This window comes from Callithrix jacchus, chromosome 1 (assembly GCF_049354715.1).
Source record: "Callithrix jacchus isolate 240 chromosome 1, calJac240_pri, whole genome shotgun sequence".
Taxonomy (NCBI): Eukaryota; Metazoa; Chordata; class Mammalia; order Primates; family Cebidae; genus Callithrix; species Callithrix jacchus.
In genome coordinates this window covers 154,891,888-154,911,109 of record NC_133502.1, presented here as the reverse complement: position 1 = coordinate 154,911,109, position 19,222 = coordinate 154,891,888, and the positions used below count along the sequence as shown (strand labels likewise).

At 39.8% G+C, this 19,222-nt stretch overlaps 2 long non-coding RNA genes across 2 annotated transcripts in view; one reads left to right on the top strand and one right to left on the bottom strand.

Moving 5' to 3' along the window:
- LOC144579444 (uncharacterized) overlaps positions 1–10,643 on the top strand; it is a 43,555-nt gene extending 32,912 nt beyond the window's left edge. Inside the window, exons 2-3 of the long non-coding RNA XR_013526985.1 lie at positions 6,557–6,639; positions 7,414–10,643. This is a non-coding gene — a long non-coding RNA (uncharacterized LOC144579444). The remainder of the gene's footprint in view (positions 1–6,556; positions 6,640–7,413) is intronic.
- Positions 10,582–18,768, bottom strand: LOC103794351 (uncharacterized). The gene is made up of 2 exons (XR_013526981.1): positions 16,502–18,768; positions 10,582–15,781 (listed from the first exon to the last, which is right to left on the bottom strand). It is a non-coding gene; the product is annotated as an uncharacterized LOC103794351 (long non-coding RNA).
- Between the last annotated feature and the right edge of the window lie 454 nt (positions 18,769–19,222).

Below are 19,222 nucleotides of genomic sequence, written 5' to 3'. Positions count from 1 at the left end.
TTGGTAAATCTTCCTCCATCTCTTTATTTTGAGCCTGTGTATATCCTTGCATGTGAGATGGGTTTCCTGGATATAGCACACCAATGGGTTTTGACTCTTTTTTTTGAGATGGAGTTTTGCTCTTGTTACCCAGACTGGTGTGCAATGGTGCGATCTTGGCTGACCGCAACCTCCGCCTCCTGGGTTCAGGCAATTTTCCTGCCTCAGCCTCCTGAGTAGCTGGGATTACAGGCACGCGCCACTATGCGCAGTTTTTTTTTTTTTTTTTGTATTTTTAGTAGAGACGGGGTTTCACCATGTTGACCAGGATGGTCTCTATCTCTTGACCTCGTGATCCACCCACCTCGGCCTCCCAAAGTGCTGGGATTACAGGCTTGAGCCACCAGTCCCAGCCTGGGTTTTGACTTTTTATCCAATTTGCCAGTCTGTGTCTTTTGATTTGCACGTTTAGCCCTTTTACATTTAAGGTTAATATTGTTGTGTGTGAATTCGATCCTGCCATTTTGATGCTAGCTGGTTGTTTTGCCCATTAGTTGATGCAGTTTCTTCATTGTGTCCATGCTCTTTACCATTTGGTATGTTTTTGGAGTGGATGGTACTGGTTGTTCCTTTCTATATTTAGTGCTGGTTTCAGGAGCTCTTGTAAAGCAGGCCTGGTGGTGATGAAATCTCTGAGTAATGCTTGTTCGTAAAGGATATTATTTTTCCTTTGCTTATGAAACTTAGTTTGGCTGGATATGAAAATCTAGGTTGAAAGTTCTTTTCTCTAAGGATGTTGAATATTGGCCCCCACTCTCTTCTGGCTTGTAGGGTTTCTGCTGAGAGATCCACTGTGAATCTGATGGGCTTCCTTCTGTGGGTACCTGAAGCTTTCTCTCTTGCTGCTCTTAGCATTTTTTCCTTCATTTAACTCTGGCGAATCTGCAGTTATGTGCCTTGGGGTTGCTCTGGGTTGCTCTTCTTGAGTAATATCTTTGCAGTGTTCTCTGTGTTTCTTGGACTTGAATACTGGCCTGCCTTAGTAGGTTGAGGAAGTTTTCCTGGATAATATCTTGAAGAGTGTTTTCTAGCTTGTATTCATTCTCTCCATCACACTCAGGTACATCTATCAAAAGTAGATTAAGTCTTTTCACATAATCCCATATTTCTTGGAGGCTTTGTTCATTTCTTTTTATTCTTTTTTCTCTAACCTTGCCTTCTCATTTTATTTCATTGAGTTGATCTTCAATCTGTCATATCCTCTCTTCTGTTTAGTAAATTTGGCTATTGAAACTTGTGTATGCTTCACGAAGCTCTTGTGTTGTGTTTTCCAGCTCTGTCAATTCATTTGTATTCCTCTCTAAGCTGTTTATTCTCGTTAGCATTTCGTCAAAACTTTTTTCAATGTTCTTAGTCTTTGCATTGGGTTAAAACATGTTCTTCTAGCTCAGAGAAGTTTCTTATTACCTACCTTCTGAAGCCTGTTTCTGTCAATTCATCAGACTCATTGTCCATCTAATCTTGTTTCTTTGCTAGTGAGGAGTTGTACTCCCTTGGAGGAGGAGCGGTGTTCTAGTTTTGGGTGTTTTCATCCTTTTTATGCTGGTTTCGTCCCATCTTTGTGGATTTATCTCCCTGTGGTCTTTGTACTTGGTGACTTTCAGATGGGGTCTCTGGGTGGACATCCTGTTTGTTGATGATGAAGTTATTTATTTCTGTTTCTTAGTTTTCCTTCTAACAGTCAGGCTCCTCTGCTGTAGGACTGCAGGAGGTCCACTCCAGGCCCTGCTTGCCTGGGGATCACCTGCAGTGGCTGCAGAACAATAAAGGTTGCTGGCAGTTTCTTCTTTTGCTATCTTTGTCCCAGAAGAATAGCCACCAGATGTCAGCCTGAGCTCTCCTTTATGAGGTGTCTCTTTGGATATATGGGGGTCGGAGAGATGCTTGTGGAGACAGTCTGTCCTTTATAGGAGCTCAAGTGCTGAGCTGTGAGCTCCGTTGTTTCATTCAGAGCTGCTGGGCAGGTACGTTTAAGTCTGCTGCAGTAGAGCTCATAACCGCCTTTTTTTCCCAGGTGCTCTGTCCCAGAAAGGTTGGGCTTTATTTATAAGTTTCTGTCACAGTGCTGCCTTTCTTCAGAGATGCCCTGCCCAGTGAGGAGGTAGCCTAGTCACAGTCTACCAGCAGAGGTGTTGGTGAGCTGCCGTGGACTCGGCCCATCTGCTGTGTGAACTTCCTTTCAATTTTGTTTATAGGGGTATAGTTAGAACTGCCTTGGTAATGGTGGTCTTTCTCTTTAATGGCGGACTGCCTCAGTAATGGCAGACTGCCTTGGTAATGGTGCACTGCCTCGGGAATGGCAGACTTCCTTCCCCCACAGAGCTGGACCATCCTGGGTCTAGCTGTGCTTGGTGTGAAACTCTCAATCCAGAGTGTTTCAGATTGCTGATCTTTGTGGGGGTGGGACAGGCTGAGCCAGCTCACCTGGCTCCCTGTTTCAGTCCCCTTTTTTTTTCAGTTGCACGGGTGATTCCGTCTCCCAGGCGTTCCAGTCACCAGTTGAAAAGGCACCCAGATTTGTGTGAGTTTTTGTGTGGAGACCCATAGTGCCAGCTGAAACAGCTGCGCTGGGGGCTTGTGGCACTTTTCTGCCAGGGAATCTCCTGGCCTGGCTCCCTGTTTTGGTCCCCTTTTTTCAGTTGCATGGGCAACTTTGTCTCCCAGGCATTCCAGTTACCTGTTGAAAAGCACTCAGATTTGTGTGAGTTTTTGTGCAGAGACCCACTGCTCCTGCTGAAACAGCTGTGCTGGGGGCTCATGGTACTTTTCCACCTGGGAATCTCCTGGTCTGTGGTCAGTAACAATTTATGTGGAAATGTGGTAATCACTCACCCTCTGCATTTTTGCTGGGAACTGCAATCCAGAGCTGTTCCTATTCGGCCATCTTGGATCCCCCTCCTGGTTTGCAATTTTTGTAAAGTTTGGTTGGTCTCTGGTTTATCCTGATTCCTAGGATATAGTTTTTCAGGGGAACCAATGGAGATCTGAGGATGCATACTGGTATCTCTCTTTCTTTAAATGTCTTGAATTCAAAATTTTTGTTTCTTTAGCACTGTCAAGTTTTGTTCTGACTTTTTAGAGATTTTCTGCTTAGCTTATTTTATTCTGCCTTTGCATAGCATAAGTAATTGGCAGATGTCTTGATGTAAAAAAAGAAAAAGAAAAATATAAAGCTCACTTTTCTGCACCACTAAGATATTTGCTGATAAAGTTCTGGCTGACCTGGAATCGTCAATCGATAATTTTTTTATTTCTAGTACTACAAAATTTCCAAAAGTGTTTTTCTGGTGTCCTCATTTGATTTGTTATCTGTTTTTTGGTGGGTGGGGGGAGTTTGGAGGGGTATTTCCATTATGCCAAGAATTGACAAATATTACAAGGAGAAAAGAATCACAAAGAATGCCAAGTTACTTCTCAATGATTCTCTCCTGCTCAGGATATTGGCCTTTCAAGCCCAAACTCACTGATGCTTTTAAACAGACTTTAAAAAAATATTCAATTGTTTCCAATTGTTATTGGTGGGACAGTTGGTCTGCCACAAGTTATGGCAAAAATAATAAAAAACAGAAGTCCTGCAGTATAAAAGTTTATTTACCTGTGTTTTCTTTGGGGTGTTTAATGCATATTTTCTGATGAGATTTATGGATGGTTGGTTATCCCTTATCCAAAATGCATGGCACCAGAGTGTTTCATATTTCAGATATTTTTTGAATTTTGGAATATTTGCATGTACATAATAAAGTATCTTGTGGACAGGACCCAAGTTTAAACACATAATTCTTTTCTGTTTCATATATACCTTATACACCTAGCCTAAAAGTAATTTTATGTAATATTTTAAATAATGTGCATGAAACAAATTTTTGACTGCCTTTAGACTGAAATCTATCATATGAGATCAGGTGTGGAATTTTCCAGTTGTGGTATCATGACAGTGCTGAAAAAATTTGAATTTTGGAGCATTTTAGATTTTGAATTTTTGGATTAAGGATGCTCAACCTGTGTTGCCCTGTTGAATTTTATTATTTTCTATATTTGATGCCAGGATAATGTTCATCTTACATAATAAGCTGAAAAACCTACTAAGTCTTTTTCTTTTTTAAAGTCCCTGTATTTCTTTAAAAATTTAAAAATAAATTTGAAATAAAACCATCTAGGCCTTGGACTGATTTCATTTTTCTCCAAGTTTATTAGATGGTTCTAATGTTGTCAATTTTAAGAATGGTGCATATATATTCCTTATAATAATCTTTCAAATTGTTAACAATTTGAAATTTATTAGCCTGGCATATTTGCCATTTTATTGTATAGATGTCTTTGATATTTTGGTTTATAATCCCTACCTGTTTCTAAGTTAATATTCTTGTGTATCCTATATTTTATTATTTGTTCAATAAATAGCTTTCAGATGCATTTATCAATATATTTATTTTTACTTTTTATATTTATATAATTGTTTTATATTTATCTATATCTATTTCTTCTTCATATTTTGTCAGTATCCTGATTTCCTATTTCTAGCTTCTAGAACTAAATAATTAGCTTGTATATTTCCATTATTTTTTGTGCAATGATAAAAGCTTCAACAGCCTTTTTAAATGAATACATAATAATTTTACATACTTATGGAGCACATGTGATGTTTTGATACATTCATACAATGTGCACTGATCAGAGTAACTGGGATATTTATTACCTCAAACATTTATCATTTCTTTGTGTTGAGGACATTCCAGGTCGTTTCTTCTGGGTATTTTGAAAAATACAATATATTATTGATAACTATAGTCTCCATACTGTACTATTGAACACTAGAACTTACTCCTTCTCTCTAACTGTATTTTTGTAACCATTAACCAGCCTCTCTCTATCCCTCTCTCCCCCATACTTCCTAGCCTCTGGTAAGCACCATTCTAATTTCTACTTCCTTCAGATGAACTTTTTTAGCTCCCATATAGGAGATAGTACATCCAATTATTGCCTTTCTGTGCCTGGCTTATTTCACTTAACATAATGATCTCTAGTTCTGTTCGTGTTGCTGCAAATGACAAGATCAAATTCTTTTTAATGTCTGATTAATATTCCAATGTGAATTTTTCTTCTTGACACAACTTTTGGTTGGATCCTGTGAACTATTATGTTTACTGGTTTTATTTTGGCTATTTAAAAATAAAGTTAAAAAATTTTTCTTTTATATGAAAAATTATTTACAATAACATTGTTACTATTCCAAGGGACTGGGTTGTTAATATTTCCTTATTATTGATTCTCAGTTTTATTGCATTCTTAAGATAGAATTGGCTTGTAAAATCCTACAGTATATCTTCTTGGGAGCTTATAATTAACATTTATAAATGTTTCATAAACATGTGAAAAGGGTTGCATTTTCTACTTGCAGACTTATATTTCAATATGTGGCTATAAGAAGAACTTTAATCCCATACTTTAGGTATTCTATATCTCTCTTAAAGATTTACATTTATTCTTTAATTTTAAACAATTCTTGCTTTCTATTTTGTCTTTTTATTGCCAAATTCGTAAGTTTTATAGCTATTATATCTTTATATTCATTTATGTATTTTGTTAAAATGTTTTCCATATTTTTAATAAGTTTTTCTTTGATTTCTAGAGAACATTCTATTCCAGTAATTTTTTAACCTGTATTTTCTGATATTTGACTGCCTATCCTTTAAATTTTAGTCAATCAAGAACACTTTTCTTTATGAATATCCAATGCTTATAATTGGAATTAGTTCTTTTGCCCATGTTGGAGAGTTTTTGCTCTTGAAATATCATTAAAATTTTCCCATTTATAGTTATAATTAGATTTTGTTTGACCTTACTTCCATTATTTTGATTTATTTTTTAAAATAGTTTATCTTTCTATATTATGCATAATGTGTAGATATCTTTTATTTGATTATTTTCTTTATTAGTTCAGAAATTTTAGAGCACATATGTATTAGAGTTCTCCTGAGAAGCAGAACCCATAGGATATATATAAATATCAAGAGATTTATTATAACTGGCTCATGAGATTATGGAGGCCAAGAAGCCCCACAATATGACATCTGCAAGCTGAGGACCTGGTAAAGCTAGTGGTGTGATTCAATCTGAGTCCAGAGTCCTGAGAACCAGCGAAGTCAATTAAGTTCCAGTCTGATGCTGCAAGACTGAGAAAAAGGGGCTGGGTGCTAGTAGAAGTCCCAGAGTCCAAAGGCCTGGAAACCAGGAGCTCTGATGTCCTGGGGCAAGAGAAGATGGATGCTCCACCTCAAAAAGAGGCAGAATTTGCCTTTCCTAAGCTTTTCTCTTCTATTCTGTTCATCAATAGATTGGATGATGCCCATGCACAGTGGGGAGGATTGATCATCTTACCCAGCCTATCAATTCAAATGCTACTTCTGATAAGCACCCTCACAAACATGCTCAGAAATAATGTTTTACCAGCTACTAGGCATTCTTTAGCTAAATTGACTCATAAAATTAACTGTCACCATGTCCTTTATTCTGCCAGGGCATGTGACACTGGGGATATACAGCACTGTTCCTTGGATGTGCAAGTGTGCCTTGGACATGCCATGCCACAGGATAAATAAGGTACTTGCTCTTGAATTATCATGTATATGCTATATATATAATATATAATGTTTACATATATGATTATATGTGGACATAATTCAAAAGATGTTATATTCATATATAATTCATTAATGTTTAACTCAAAGCTAATAAACACTGTATCATGCCTGGACAAAGCTAATCTAACACCCATATTTCTCTATAAGGCATACCACAACCTTCTTGCAATTGGCAACACTAGACAGCACTTCAGCATAATGATTAGGGGCCATTTTAACCAGGGAAATCTCCAAGAAAAAAAACAAAAGCAAAATGAAGAATGTGCCATGAAATGTACCCCCAAAAGGACACATGTTTACATTATGAGAGCTGAAACAAGAAGGCAGAGCATTGCTTTGCCTGGTCTCAGTTGAGAATGTGCAAGTCTAGCGACTCAAATTTTTTGCCATTCATCTTTGAATGAGTGTGAAAACACTGTTGGATATGAATTATAAATTTACAAATAAATTTTAGTGAGTAGAGAAAATTGCAAATACAGAATCTGTGAATAATGAGGATTGACTATATTTATGTATCCCTATATATATGTCTAATTGGTAAACTGCACTCCTCTCATTGCATTAACAAACATTTTGGCTACTTTGGAGGGTTTATTTTCAGAATTATGTTTCTTCTGTTACTCCTCCAAGTATGTTTATGCAGCAGTGTTTCTATGTTAATATTCTTTCTCTTCATACTGTACCTTCATACTGTAATCAGCTCACTTGCGTATGTGTCCCTCTCTTCCCTTAGATACATGCTTCCTTTTCTCTGCTATTAGGAGTCCTTGACATGGATGGGTCATGCTGACGTAGGAAGAATGGCTTGTCCTTGGTTCCCTTTCTGCCTTTGTGTGGTTAGTATAGCTCTTCTTCATATCTATAAGTGGTAGGCAAGTTAATGAGCATAATTCCCAGTCTACTTCTCATTTATTAGCAGTTTTTCACTTATTGCAACAGATTACAAACTCTAGACTTTAAGGCTCATTTGAGAGGAAGTGTTCACTGGTCCATCTGTACAATGAGAAAAATGCAGGCAATGTAATCAGAATACATTTATCCAATTTAAAGTACAATTGTTTGAGACAGTTTTTCCATGCTTTTGTTAAATTCTTAACAATTTGTTGTCACTTTTAAAAGTATGTTTACTTGTAAAATAAAATAAATGACAACGCATTTCTGAGTCCTAAACTTTAATTTGAAGTTGTATTGATGTATAAATTAGGAAGTTTAGATATAATTTACTCTGCTTTTGCAGTGTTATATCTTTTCCTTTGCCCAACCACCTTTCTCCTTGTAAAGAAAAACAGATATGGTAATAACAATAATAACACTTATATGCTAGGTCCTGCCTAAGCACTTGACATATATGACTTCCTTTAATTCGCACAATAACTCTGCAAGGTAGGTAAGTACTATTACTACCCCAATTTTGTTGATGGAAAACCAGAGAAAGATCTTCCAGGTCACCCAGTTAGGAGCAGAGATTCAGGATTCTGGCACAGGCAGCCTGGTTTCTGAGTCTAGCCTCCTAAGTACCACACCAAGTTTCTTATTTATCAGCCTTGCACTCAGACTGCAGTTCTCACGTTTATTGTTGTGCTCTTCTCTTTCCCATTCCAGCCTTTAGAACTTTACAGGAATTGCATTTCCAAGCATGCGGTGTTCCTATCATTCCTACTGACCTTTCTGTAAGGGTTATTGTCGAGTTTAAAATGAGGAAACTGAGGCCAGTAAATGAACAATTGAATGACAATTTATTTCACTCCTGGGCGAGGTTCTGTGGTGCCGGGGAAAGTGGCCAGAGAAGTCACGCCTGACTCCACTCTGCCATGGGGTTTTATAGGGAGTGAAGGCGTTTGCTTGGCTGTGGAGAAACAGGATGTGGACGGGGCAAGCTGCTATTGGTAGGTAGGCGGGATTTCTGGTGAGCGGGCTGTGCTATTGGGCAGGTTTTGGTGGAGCTTCTTTTAAATTTTGGTGCAGTTTTCCAACAGCAGGCTAGGTGCTGAGTGTAGAGTTTAGTGTTGAATACAGATTCTGGTGTGGAGTGCAGAGGGGTTTTCCAATGGCGGGCTAGGTGCTGAGTGCAGAGTTTAGTGTTGAGTGCAGATTCTGGTGCGGAGTGCAGAAGGGGGCGTGTGTTGAGTGCAGATTCTGGTGACCTAGTTTTCAGGTGTGGAGAGGGATGGACTCCAAGCTCCCGGCAAGGCAACCGGCCTTACACTTTCCATTCCTGCCCAGTTTCCAATCCTTTCCTATCATCCCTGAAGAAACAGAGAAGGTCAGGATGGGAAGATAGATGAACAAAGGAATACAATGTTGCTTGATTCAAAATATAATATAGAGCAGAGACAACCCCCCCTCCCCCATTTCTTGTTTTCCTGAGATCCTGAATATCTCATTCTAAAACTATAGAGAAGACAAAAAGTATCATTCTATTTATTTTTAGGTCTCCTTGTTGCAAAAAGCAGTACTTAAGTTTGGATATTTTTTTCTCAGTCCATCTCATGTGTCTTATAGGGCCAATAAATTTCATATTTTGAAACATTATTTCTCATTTTTGTGTTTTAAGGGTGTTTGGTTGTGTGTTTCCTTTTTTATTGTCTTTATGAGCATGTTGGTGAAAGCTGTATTAGTCAGCATTTTATATTCCAAGCAGGTACTTCTTAATTTTTTTTTCTGTTTGCTTCAGTAAAGTTTTTCTAAAAATAAGCTCTTCTGAACCTTGAGTGATGTTTTCCTCCTTTTATTTTGCAGCATCTTTTCACCATTTCCATTTTGGTTCTATCTCTGTTCGGTGAACTCAAAAGAGGATACATTTTATACAAGACTGATGTTTTCTTATAAACAGAATGAGTGGATCATTCCTGATTTTCTCTCATCTGTTTTCTCTTTTGTTTGGCTGCTAGATGCCTCCTTTCAGATCCTAAGCTAGGTTAACAATCCTGCCGGTTCTCTACTGTGGTGCCCTGAAGAGAGAGGGATCCTATCCTACCTTCATCTGTGTTGGATGCTCCCGCCATGCTGAGAACTCAGTGCCTACAGCTTTCTTTGTCTTGGTCACTACAAGGGCACATGTGCCCTTCCTGCCTCCTGCCTTCTGCTGTTGCACATGCATCATGGAAAAGTCTGACTGTTCTTTGTAGGACCTCTGCAAACCACTTTTGAAATGCTGTCAGTCTGCAGCTGTGGATGGAATTCTCAGTGCAGTGTTTCCTCTCTGTAGCTCTGCCTGCCAGTGCCTGCAATTCTCCTTCCCTCAGTCAAGACAGACAACTGCCAGGATTTCCTATGTCTGATAACTTCCCTCCCCCTAGCCCAACTCTGTTCTTTCTATGAGGAAGTCCTCAAAGTTTTGAGAACTGTGACCAACAACTTTCCTGAGCTCTCAATGCCAGTGCAGAATTGGCATTTTTATATCCCTTTGCTTATTTTGGTGGGGATCCGAGGGGGACTTTAAGGTAACTGTACTCAAGTTACTGTCTTCCATCAAAGTCTTTTAACTGATACTGTTTTTCAGACATTGTGCCAGCTGTTTTCATTTATGTGGTCTCACTGAATCCACCAAACATTACGATATCTCATTGTCATCCCTGTTTAACAGGCAAGTAAACTGAGGTTCAAGAGCATATTAATTTGCTTAAGTTGGTATAGCTGGTTAGAGAAGGATGCACGCAGGACTGAGAACCCAGTCTTCCCAATAAAATGTGTCTCTTTACTACCAACCTGCCTTGTCCCCAGTTAATTATTAGGTTTGTAGGAGCTCAAGTCCAGCCTTTGATGGCACTTGGCTCACTTACTCACTTTAATTGACCCAGTGTCACACAGCAAGAGAGTTTCAGTTTCAGATTCAGTAAAATATAAATAATAGCATAATTGGTTTTAGAATTAAGAACAAAAGTTTTCTAAAAAGGAATTTGGAGGAAAGATACTTTATTCCCAGGAACAGTTTGCAAACTGGAGAGATGCAGTTGCTCATGTAAAAGGAAGGTACACTCCTGAAAACAAACGGAAGGCTCTGGTTTTATAGCAAAAGTTCCCACCCAGATTCCCAGTCAGGTCTGTTCATCAAAGCGAAGGATTGAAACTTGCTTAGTTCTGCTTGGTTGGTAAAGCTGAGTTCTAATTGGTCAGTGTAGCTGAGCTATGATTGGCCAAGACAGGTGTGCTCTAAATGGCTGATTCAGGTGAATTGTGAAAGTCCCAAAGATGAAAAGGTGCACGTTTTCAGGGAACTCACAGAGTACGTATGTGATCCCTCATCAGCAGATGGCTGCTTGACTCTATTTAAATTTGGCCGTTTACCACTGGGGATCCATATTGAAGGACTGACTCTTTCAGGTTCACATTTGTTCACAGAATTCAATAAGAGAGTACACATCAGAGTTTCAAACTAAATATATGTGTGAGGTGGCCTTGTGTAAGACTGTAAGGACTGATGGGGTTTGTCAAGTCTTCAGATGGCTTGTTCTGCACACATGGAATTCTACTTGTTAAAACTCAGTGGGCTGACTATATGCTCACGAGGAGGGCTAAAAAGAAAAGAAAAAAATACAGAAAAAGAAGAAAAACGTCAAGTGTTGTCAGTGATGTGGTACAACTGAAATTCTCATAAATGGCAGGTGGAAATGTATAACCACTTTGAAAAACTCGTGGGTGTTATCTACTGAAGTCGAACATACACATAACTTTGACCTGGTATTTCAGCTATTCAACATACACTCAAATGAAATGAGTACAGGTAACCACCAAACAATAAGTTCAAGGACATTCATAGCAGCACTGTTTATAAGGGCCCCAAACTGGAAACCAATATGAACATTGCAATGAACCAATGTATTGTGAAATATTCACACAGTGGAATACAGAAAGGGAATGAATAAGCTACACTACACGCAACAATATAGATATATCTCATGAACATAAAGTTGAGCAAAAGAAGTGAGATATAGACATTGTACGATTTCAGATACTTAAAACTAGGAAATATGAATCCGTGCTGCGGGAGCCAGAATAGTAAGTAGTGACTGAAAGGGAATTTGAGAGGAGCTTTTGGGGTGCTGCTACTGTTCTGGTTCCTGATCTTTTTTAATGGTGTTCATTTTATGAAAATAATTGAGCTCTCCACTTTAAAATTGTTTACTTTCTATGTGTATGCATGTTACACTTGGGTATACAACTCTTTCAAACAATAATAATTACACACTCTTCTAAACAAAGTGACAGTGACAGGAGGCAGCCAAATGGCCTGGGCAGATAGGCGCGGGTATGCAGTGAAACACCACCTCCAAGCTGAAGACAGTTTAACTCCTGAAAGCCAAATACAAGTTAAATCCTTGGATCAGATTGAGAACTTGTCTTCCTGTTTAGCGTGGTTTCCTCTGATTGATCTCCCACCTTCCTCTATTTTACATTTACCTACCCTTTCCTAATTAGTTTTCTACACCGTCATGCCCACCTTTGAGTGGTGTCTTCACTTTAACCTTTTCTGCATACTCACAGACCAATCAGCATGCACTCCCCATCCTGTGCCTATAAAGGCTATAGACTCAGTCAGTAGAAGAGGAGATAGTCTGACTTCAGGGAAGAGACAACCTAACTTTGGGGAGGACAACCTGCCCTTCCTATCCCCTGTCCATCTTCCCTCTCCACTAAGAGCCGTTTTCATCATTCAACAAAATTCTCTGCCTTCTCCATCCTTCAGTCATCTGTGTGACCTCATGCTTCTTGGATGCTGGACAAGAGCTCCGGACCCACCAAATGTGGGCACCCGGAAAAGACTGTCACACTGGCCCTTTGCCCTTGCTGGTAGAGGACAGCCACCCCATGTGATGAGGCAAGGGGCCAATTGACCTGCTAACACACTGCTGTCCATCAGATTGTAGATGGCAGAACTAAAGGAGCACAGTAACACCCCTCTGGGTTTCAGAGTGCCCTAACCTGGGTGCTGCCGCATTCCCCTCAAAACGGCATGCCCTCTGACTACAGGCCCCAGACAGAGCTTGCTTCTATGTTGAACAGCTGGTGAGATCTTGCATTTGCTTGCTTACATGCTCCCTCCTATAAGGGGCTAAGCACAGTGGACCTAGTAGAAGGGGCACCCCTGCATCAAGTCTGCTGAAGGGCTGAGAAAAATCCTGCATCAAAAACACTATACTGACCATACATATGTGTTAACTGGACATGTTTCTTACTCACTTTTTCTCCCTTCATGTTCCCACAACCCTTTCTGTCTCTTGGGATTTTCCTCTATTCTGTAGCCAAAGCTGGGGAGAAGCTGTTGCCAGTGTAAAAGGAAGATGCCTTCCAATGCTGGCTACAGTGGAGAACAGAATGCATTTTCCTTTTTCTTCATTTTGCAGGTTTTTTTCAAGTAAGCAATGAGAAGGCACAGATGTGGCAAGGGTGCAGGATGAAAGCCTAAATATTATAATAAATGCAGACACAGGTCTCAGTCATTGTGCTGGCTCTACTGTTTGAGGGTTCCCCTGATATACCTTGGTCTGCTTTTGTTCCTCCAAGTGTGTATCTGGTGTGGAAGTTGAGCAACAATCATCCCTAACCATTCCTTAGGAAATCCTGGATTCTCCTACTTTCCTGGAGCAGCATGGGGATGCAGGGTGTGGGGGGAAATGAGTGAGCACGTGGCTGTGCAAGTGCTTCCTGAATAACAGTGGGCTATTTTCATCTCTGAGGAAGAGGTTTCTCCTGGTCACTAAAGTATCACGCTCAAATCAAGAATCTCAATTAATTCCAACAACAGAACTGAGGCTGAGATCTTACACCTATTTTGGAGAAAAACCCTAGATAAATGAAATAATTTAACTACACTCTGCTGAGTGACAGTGTTGGAATTTGAACTCAGATCTTCTGAATCTCACAGTGTGGTTCCCATGTAAAGGAAACTGGAAGCCTCACCTCAGGGCATTTCCTCTTGAAGCCATGCAGGCCTTATTTTCCTGCCATGCCATCATTTTGAGTAAGTGGGAGAAAAGCCCAGATGCTCTGTACCATAGTGACAAGTCTTCAAAGAACTTCTTGTGGCTGCAGAGAAGGTAACTGCTAAAAAAAACTTGGCACCATACTTTGTGATTTCCTCTTCTCAAACTAACCACTCTGGAAAACTCAGTTGACTGGATTCCACTGCTTTCTTAGCAAAAGCTAATGAGAAGAGAGACACTGGGGCTCCATCAGTGCCCTCTCATGGAGTGACCATCTGCTTCCCTAGCAGCCATTCTGAGACCCAGACCTGGCCCAGCTTTGCTAAAGAGGAAGGAGGAGGTCTAGGGAGTGCCAGGGTGCTGACACAAGGGCAGGTGCTTTGAGCAAGCAGAACTGAGTTCAGATCCTGGCTCCTTTATTTCCTAATTGTCTGCATCTGCCTTTTCTGAGCCTTTGATACCTCAGTTGTGAATTCAGGGTTTTAATAATAACTGCAAAACTATTTGAGAGACTTCATAAAACTTAGTATCTAAAAGTTAATACGTCAAATAGATGTTTTAAAACTGTGGTCCATGTTTCCTCAGAATCCTGTTGATTAAAATACAGATTCCTGAGTCCATTCTTGCCTTATAGTCAGAATCTCTCAGGGGCCAGACTTGGAAATTTGTATTTTAATAAGCCTCCAGGGAGAGACAGTTGTAAGAGAGAAATGTAGGTTCTGTAGTAAAATAATCAAAAGCCCAAGAAGCATACAACAAGGTCCCCTAAACGAGCAGCAATCACTGCCCATAATGCTTGAGTTGAATCTCTTAGGGCGAGTGGGAATTGGCCTCTTTAGGAAAGAGACTGACCTGCCAAATCTTGTCACAGGAAGTATGAATTTAAAATCCACAGGGTCAGCTGGGCGCGGTAGCTCACACATGTAATCACAATATTTTGGGAGGCTGAGGCGGGTAGCTCACCTGAGATCAGGAGTTCGAGACCAGCCTGACCTATATGTTGAAACCCTGTCTCTGCCAAAAATGCAAAAATTAGCCAGGCATGGTGGCGTACACCTCTAGTCCTAGCTAATCGGGAGGCTGAGATGGGAGACTTGCTTGAACCCAGGAGGTGGAGGTTGCAGTGAGCCGAGATTGTGCCTCCAGCCTGGGCAACAGAACAAGACTTCATCTCAAAAAGAAAAAAAAAATACACAGGGCAATGATCAGGAGCAGTAGATAGGAAAAGAAATGGTTGAGAGACATGAGCATTGGAGACAGGAGAGTCAGAGAGGAACTGATTCAACACAAGCAATGCATCTGAGTAGAGTTCTGAGACTCTCACTTAAGCTCATCTGCTCTGGATGAGCTCAGAGCTGGTGTGGTCGAGGCTGGTTCATGTCCAGTTATCCTTGAGGCCTATTGAATTAGTTTCCTGTTCTTTTCTGTTTCCCCTATATCTCTTCAATATATGCTAATTATCACTTGAGTGTGGTATGGGTTTCTTGCAATATAAAAAAATTACCAAAACATAATAATAAGAGGTTTAGACTTTATCATGTAAAAAAAATAGTAGCTGGGGAATATACTAGTATTTGCCTGAAACCAGACATTCTTCTTCTTTGCAGCCACCTTCTTCTTCTTCCCTTTCCCCTTCCTCCTCCTCCTCCTCCTCCTTCTTTCTTCTTCTTCTTCTTTCTTGAGATGGAGTCTCGCTCTGTCACCCAGGCTGGAGTGTAGTGGCGTGATCTCAACTCGCTGCAACCTCCATCTCCTAGGTGCAAGCTATTCTCTTGCCTTAGCCTCCCAAGTAGCTGAGATTACAGGCATGTGCCATCAGGCCTGGCTAATTTTTATATTTTTAGTAGAGATGGGGTTTCACCAAGTTGGCCAGGCTGTTTTCAAACTCCTGTCCTCAAGTGATCCGCCCACCTCAGTCTCTCAAAGTGCTGGGAGCTACCTACTTCTTTTTTACTGACACAGCCCATCTCCCACTATGGAGGCTGGACTTCACAGATACTGTCCCAGACTCAGCTTCAGCAAGCTGATCTATGACTCAGACCTGGCCGGTAAGGCATGAGATAAAGTTTCTGGAGGATTTCTGAAAAGATTTTCCTCTGTGATTAAAAGAGAGCGACAATGTCATGATTCCTTCATGCTTTTGTCGTAATTTTAGGAGCCATGGCAAACATCTTGTGTCTAAAGATAGAAAACAAAAAGACATTTAGAGAAACAATGCAGGGCTCTGACATCACTAACTGCAACTGACCAACTTTTAAACTGGCTAGCTTTGGATCTATTATTTGCAAGAAAATAATTATCTTAATTCTTCAAGATATTTTTACTCTGAAAGAAGCTTCACTAACATAAGACCTATTGAAAGGTTCCAGTCAAGAGGTTGATATAACAAGTTTGTGTTTTATAAAGATTCCAGGTTGAGGTATAAAGTATGTTTCTGAATAGGAAAGTGAGAGACAGAAGGCAGGGGGACCAGTAAGGGAACTTTTATAGGAATCAAGGCAAAAGTAATAAAGATCTGCACACACATTGAAACCTTCTATGTACTAAGTCAGTGAACTGCAAATATCAAGTGTTTCTTATATGTAACTTGTGTACTAGGTACTTTATTTTCTTCAAATGACTTCCTTTTTAAATTAAGTAATAATGTGCTAGTTATTCTTCTAAATACACCTCAAATAAGTAAAACTTTATCTCCACTTTTGACAATGGCCAACCAACTAGCATTTAGGGACAAATGTTCCTGTTGAGAATAACGGTAACCTGAATGCAAATACTTAAAAGTTATTTGTTTGTAAGCTTGGGGGACTACTAAGGCAGCCAGAACTTGAGGGTCCAAGGATCTTGAAGGAAAGGGAGCACAGAGACATTCTGTGACCATTTTCCCCTTGAGGGACTTACCAGTTCACATGTAGCAGGCATGAGACTGAGAAGCTGATCAGAACTTTCATAGTCGTACAGGTCTGATAAGACAGAAAGTCAGAGTTCAGGGCTGAGGGAATACTATGAGTTTTTAGTTGAAACCAATGAAAGGTCAAGTATAAGTTCACCATAAATAAACCAGCTCTCTCAATGGCTAAAACCAGCAGCAAATCAGCTTAATATCTGTTGGCAATAATGTGCATTCCCAGTAGTAGCCTAACTAATGTTAGTTTAGACTCTTGTCATTTTTTTTTTTGATCCTGCAAATCTGCTTTCTCCAGAGGCAGAGATATGGTGAGAAGAATAACTACAGTGATAGCTCCCACTTAATAAGCTTTTATTATGTGCCAGATTCTTACTACTTCACTATGAGAATTATGCTGTGATAATCCTACTTATCTATTCAGAAAATGGAGTCTCAGAGAGTTAAATAACTTACCTAAGGCCACAAAATTAGTACATGATAGAAAGTAGATCTGAATCATTTGCAGCTCCAGAGCCTGCCCACATTCAACATACCAGGAACCTTTTCTATTGCCAGTTTCTGGCTGGCCTCATACTACAGGCAGCTCCGCAGTGATGTCTATCTACAGCACAGTAGCTCCCAGTTTGCAAGGACACTTAGTGCCCAACTTTCAGGTCAAAGCATTTCCTCTTTTAGGCCACAGGGGTCAAACTTAAGTCCCTGGGACTGGGTCATAATTCCAAGGGCTCACCTTGGCTCTCTTTCTTTTAAAAAATTTTTTTCTTTTTTGAGATAGACTCTTGCTGTTGCCCTGGCTGGAGTGCAGTGGCACAATCTCAGCTCACTGCAACCTCTGCCTCCTGGGTTCAAGTGATTCTCATGCCTCAGCCTCTAGAATAGCTGGGATTACTGGCATGGACCACCACCCCCAGCTAATTTTTATATTCTTAGTAAAGATGAGGTTTCACCATGTTGGACAGGCTGGTTTCGAACTCCTAACCTCAAGTGATCTGCCCACCTTGGCCTCCCAAAGTGATGGGATTACAGGTGTTAGCCACCTTGCCTGGTCAGTTCCCTCTTTTTCTGAGGATTCCTGGTACCTGCGGCTTTACCTCATCCCACTTTATTAGTTGCATTTTTCTACTATGGGGCCACAGCACCAGCAGTCCTTTACATTCAATCTTTTCCTTGCTTTCCAGAAGACAAATCTTTCCTGAGTCCATTCAGTTAATTTTTCTGACATTTATTTCAATAAAATTCAGTGCATCTGGTTCTATCATTCAGAGTAAGCTCTAGGCCAGGGATAGAAAACTGTTTTCATCTCAGTTTTTCTCTCCAATCAATTGATAGTGGCTTCCTGGAGCATGGTGGTTAAAGGAAAGGATCATGAGGCACATTCACACTCATAGTTAGAGCCTGCCACGCTTGATTAATGATGTCTGACATGAGCACAGGTTGGGAGGGAGGGGAGAGGCAGGCTTTATACCACATATTGGTCTCTATCACTCTGTGCTCTGGACACTTTTCATCTTCACACCCTCCCTGATTTTACTTCTAGAAGGATGACCTATGTTTCCCAAGTTGAGGAATGAAATACGTTTTTGAATGAGAGAGTGGGAGACAGAAGGCAGGGCGACCAGTAAGTAAACTTCAGCAGATGCTGATCATGTTGGGATTCTTTTAAACTCGATGCTTAGAGAGGTTCAACTGCCTGATCTGACAATTATTTTTTCTGAACTGTGACTATTTTTATATAAGAAGCCTAGCAAGGTTATAAAAATGGAATCACATTTAGTTACACATTTAATGAATTGCCTTCTTTATTGCAAAGAATCAGGTTACATGAAATCAGGATGGTCCCTGAACACCAAGAACATATATTTTGCATTAAAAAAAAGTGTGAAAAAGAACTGATTTACATCACTCACCTGACAGTAGCTGTGGACACCTTGAAGCAGATTTTCCTTCTTTTTATTTTCCCCCTCTAACGTGTGTGTGTTTTTTCTAACAAGTCTCCCTTCCTCTTTGACTTCAAGTGCTTTAACAAATTTCCCCTATGTGTTCAGTTTTACTTTTTCTGCAACTTCAATTACTTTTTGCTCTCTCAGTGAGGAGTTTCAGTCAAATTTGTAACATCTACCACTGGAACTTCCAGAGAAGTGGTTTAATATTTATAAACTGACTTCTATCTTTAAACCAGGAAAATGTAGCTACCACTTACCTACATTATATAGTATCCTACTTGTAAGTAGATGGTGCTTATAATCATACTGAAAATGATAAAGCATTGGGAAGCTGGAACAGGAAGGAAGCATAGAGGTCATGTGATGTTACTTTAAATGAGACCACAATGAGTGACTCAGAGAATTAAACAGAATGTTAACATCACTTGACAAGGACTGGGATTCAAACCCAGGTCCTACATCAAAATCCAGGGTGTTTCTGTCTGTGCCATTCTATCTGTTATGATCTCTGATGCTGTTCACTATAGCATATACCTCGCATATATGTATTTCTTTTTAAATTTATAGATTACATATTGCTGTTTTGGGATTAAATTGAGCTATGTGTAACAATAAACAATGACTGAAAGAACAAAGTAGTTCATTTCTTTCAAATTTAAAGAAATCTGGGAGTAGCAGTAGAGAACTGAATTAACTGCTTCATTGAAGTAGCTGTTTCATCATCTTCAGAAATCTGGGCTTTTGTTAGCTCACTGCTTCATTCACCCTAGA